Source organism: Lactuca sativa, chromosome 1 (assembly GCF_002870075.4).
Source record: "Lactuca sativa cultivar Salinas chromosome 1, Lsat_Salinas_v11, whole genome shotgun sequence".
In the NCBI taxonomy this organism is placed as follows: domain Eukaryota; kingdom Viridiplantae; phylum Streptophyta; class Magnoliopsida; order Asterales; family Asteraceae; genus Lactuca; species Lactuca sativa.
The window spans coordinates 166,363,442-166,367,926 of NC_056623.2; positions in this window are offsets into that span (position 1 = coordinate 166,363,442).

Below are 4,485 nucleotides of genomic sequence, written 5' to 3' on the forward strand. Positions count from 1 at the left end.
CATTCTATCCAAACTTTACTGCTTTAAGAGTTTGGAGACTTCAACCAAAAACCAGAATAGAAGCTCATTCAATCCTTTGATCGTTTCAATCATCTTCTCAGCAAAATGATAAAGCATGGCATAGAAAGGAAGGTAACTGAGAAAAAGGTCACATTCATGAATGGCTTAAGAACGGAATGGATAGTGGTGGTGTCTATAGTAAAAGCTCATGAACAATTCAAAGCTTACTCCGTAGTGAAGCTAGTGGGGATTCTAAAATCACAAGAAAGTGCAGTGACCAAAGAAATGAATGTTGTTTCAAGCATGGTATCTTTAGCTCTTGTATCAAAAGGAAAGAACATGGCTGAAGAAGAAGAAGAAGATTTAGATCTATTAGAATTTGGTCTAACCAATGAAGAGTATGCTTTGATGGTCTCTAATCCAAAGAAGTTTGTGTGTAGAAAGTTTCCTAACTCCAAGAACCAAAACTGGCAAGGATGCTACAATTCAGATAAAGCAAAGGAGGAACCGCAGAACTCTCCTCATCATGAAGAACCGAAGAAGAAATGTAAGCTTCTTGGGGACTCTGGATTTGATTGTCACTACTGCAAAGGAAAAAATCACTTTGCCAAAGATTGTGTCTTGAAAAATATGTCAGAAAAGAACGAGAATGAAGACGATGAAGCCTACCACCTGTGAAAGCTAGAAGAAATAAAGAAGAAGAAAGTTGCTACTAACAACACTATGAATGCTTTAATTATACAGGAAAATCTCATGGATGATGAGTTTGGTGGTGTGGAAGTTTGGTCTATAGACTCTGAGGACGAAGAGGTTCGTAAGCCCACAAATGGCAGGGCTTTCGTGGCGAAAGAAGCTGAAACTGAAGGTGCAGGGATGTGCTTGATGGTGACTGTCGGTGTGTCACAGATGAGAGGCTAAACTACTGATGGGTGTTGTGATGAAGCAAGGGAGCGAGAAGACAGGTGTTTCGCTACCAAACCAGTTGGCGAGCAGATCAACGAATACGACTAGTTGATCAAGAGGGTACATTCAATTCTCGAGTCATTAAAAATCCCGGTCACAAACTATGAAAAAGAACTGAAAGAATTAAAATTTAAATTTTCTAGTTTAAGTGGTAGTTTAACACAAAATCGCCTCACAAACTCTAACCTAACTGATCAACTCAGTAGGGTATCTTCGAAGAGTGAGGAGAGACGGATCTGGATAGAGCAAAAGGAGATCGAGTTAGTTACGATTAAGGATGAGACAATTTAATTGCAAAGGGATAATTTAAAGCTTTTAAAACAGAGAAATGTTTTTTGTTTAATTGCTAAACATTTATATTCCAATATTACCCAATTGCATCTGGATTGTGAAATAGGCAAGAAAATTCATAGTATGATTCTGCCCTTCCTTGAATTTAAGGAGGATGAAATTGATGTTAGTGTATATAACTGTGAAGTTGTTGTATCTTCTGATGAAATTTCTCCAGCATACAGAATTGGTCTTGACAAAATAGAGTCCTTTATAAAGTCCAAAGACCATAAGGACATGCTTAATTACCTTTTGGACGAAAATGACAAATTAAAAATTAAAACCAAAACCATGCAGAAGTTTGACTTGTTGAATGCCAAGTTAAGTTCAGAAAAAAAAAATTGATGTTGAAAATACTTCTTAATTTGATGATGATGATGATATGAGTGAAATATCCGTAACAGATGAGGTGGATTGTTCTGAATTTGTCAAGAGCGAACCCGAACCTATCAAAAATCTCATTTCTCAAAATTCCATTGATTTTGGTCGTTTGTCCCAAAATAAGTCCAAAATTCTGAAAGAAAAGGCTCTGGTATATCAAAAGGTACAAACCACACGAAATCAGATTTATGCAGTTACAAGAGTCACACAGCAGTAAACAATCGAATTGACAGCAATAATGAATGAGGACAATGATGAAGGCTGTAAGGAGCATTTCTAGTCAACTCCAATCGACAATGTTGATGAGACGGTTGGTCTATCTGAGAAAACATCATGGACGGTCAAAGGCAGATATGTGGCAGAACCACTCAACAAGCCTACACGTTTTGATGTGCCAAGCACAAGTGGTACCAAAAATATTCCAAGAGAACCAGTCAAGGCGTCATGCGAAACCTCCTCGCTAAAGAGCAAAACTCATGATGAAAGACCGAAACCCAAGGTTAACATCCATAAAACTCCTAAGCAGTTGTTAGAGCAGAAACATCAACATAATAGGAGATATAAGAAGAATCTCTCTGAATGGAAGCAATTTTGGTGTCCCAAAACCCTAATTACATTCACTCAGATAGGTCTTCACACCTTATAGAAGAAGAAAAATCAAAGTGTAACTCTACTCCTTGTACTCAATGTCAATCCTGCAATCAAGCGAACCGAAAGAGTAGTTTTGGCTCCCTAAATGGAAGCAAACGAAACCGAAGGAGTGGTTTTGGTTCTCAACCTAACAGCGAAAGGAACCAAAAGCAAGGTTTCGCTCCTAAAACTAATCCCTCTTACCCATAGAAAAATCCAAAAGTGAATGTAAAGGGAAAGGGGAAGCTAATCTCGGAAGATGAAAAGAAGACAAAGAAAACGACTGCTGACTCTAGGAAAAAGAACCAAAAGTTTGTGAACAATAAAAACACAATTCCAAAGTCTAAAGCTAAAGAAACAAAAGCTAAGAAATTCAAAGTTTTCACATTTAAAAGAAAAGATGAAACCACCTTAATAAAATGAACGTTTTTGGTTGATTCTTCTCTTACAATTCCCTGCTATGTAAAAGGCTCACAAGGACCCAAGAAACTCTGGGTTCCTAAATCTGCTTGATTTTTACAAGTTATATGTGACGAGCAGTTCGATGACGAATAGTGTATTGAAGTGGCTGCTCACGTTACATGACAAGGAGAAGGGAAGAGCTACTGGAGTTTCAGGCTTTGAAGGATGGTGGATGTGTCGAGTATCGAAACAATTCTTTTGGCACAATAAAAGGCTATGGAATGATCATCAGTGTTTCACAACTGGAGGTGGGAACTGGACTGAAGGTTTCGTTCGATGATCAAGGGTCAGAAATAATTGAAAACAAGACCAAGAATGTGTCACTGAAATCTCAAAGAAAAGGAAAAATGTATCCACTAAACCTTAATCCAATATGAGGGAAGCCATCTGTATTCCTACTAACGAAAGCACATTCTGACAGTAGTTGGCTATAGCACCGAAGGCTCTTGCACCTCAACTTCAAAGACGTCAACACGCTAGTTCTTGGTGATCATTTGCGAGGACTTCTACTTCTCAAGTTTGACAAGGAACATTTGTGTGATGCATGTGAAATGGGAAAGCAAAGCAAGAAGAGTCATCCAACTCGTGTTAACAGAAAGATCATCGAATCTCTTGAGCTACTGCATATTGATCTGTGTGGCCTTCAGCTCTTGAAAGCATCGGTGGTAACAAGTATATTCTTGTCATAGCTTATGAATTTTCTCGCTTCACCTGGTTTTTTTTTCTTAAACAAAAATCAAAAGCAACGCCGAAGCTCAAAGTTTTTATAAAGCAAGTAGAGCTTCAACTGTGAAAGGTGGTTAGAAGCATTCGCAATGATAATGAGTTGGAATTCAGAAACTAAGTGTTTGAAGAGTTTCTTGCTGAAAAGGGAGTGTCTCACAATTTCTCTGCTCCCTATACTCCACAACAAAATGGGGTCGGTGAAAGGCGAAACCGCTCGTTGTGTGAAGCAGCTCAACCATGCGCAGCTTCGCTTCGTTGCCCCTGTATTTCTGGGCTGATGCTATTGCCACTGCTTGCTACACCAAGAACCGGTCTTTTCTCAACAAGAGATTCACAATAACTCTTTATGAAATTCTAAACAACTGCAAGCCTAACGTCAAGTTTTTCCATGTATTCGGTTCAAGATGCTTCATCTTCAACTCTAAAGAGAACCGAAACAAGTTTGATGTGAAGGCAGATGAAGGAATTTTTCTTGGGTATTCGCTTACTTCAAAAGCGTGTAGGGTTCTGAAAAAACGCTCAAAGAAAATCGAAGAAACTTATTACGTGTCGTTTGATGATAACTACGTGAAGAAACTCACATCAAGCAAAGAACCAATGGATGAAATCTTTCCTCAAACTGGTCAAGTCTCGGTTCCCATCTCCAACTTATTTGAAGAATATGTGAAGCTCTTTGATAAACCAGAGATTGCTACACTCTCTGAAGCGAAAACAGCTGACAACAAAGTAGATAATATGAAGAAGGTAATTGATGAAGCTGCTAAAATTATGGAAAGCGAACCTTCAAGTTCAAGTGGATCTCAAGAATCTGAAAAATCTAAAAAGCCAAGTGAATCTCCAAATTCTACTATCCAGGGGGAGAACCCATCAACCACCATACCCAACGAACGTCCAGTCGAGGGGGAGAATTCCGAGCCTGAAGCCGAAACTATTTCATCATTCGAGGGGGAGAATGTAAATACGAATGATGATGATGATGATGATACACATTCA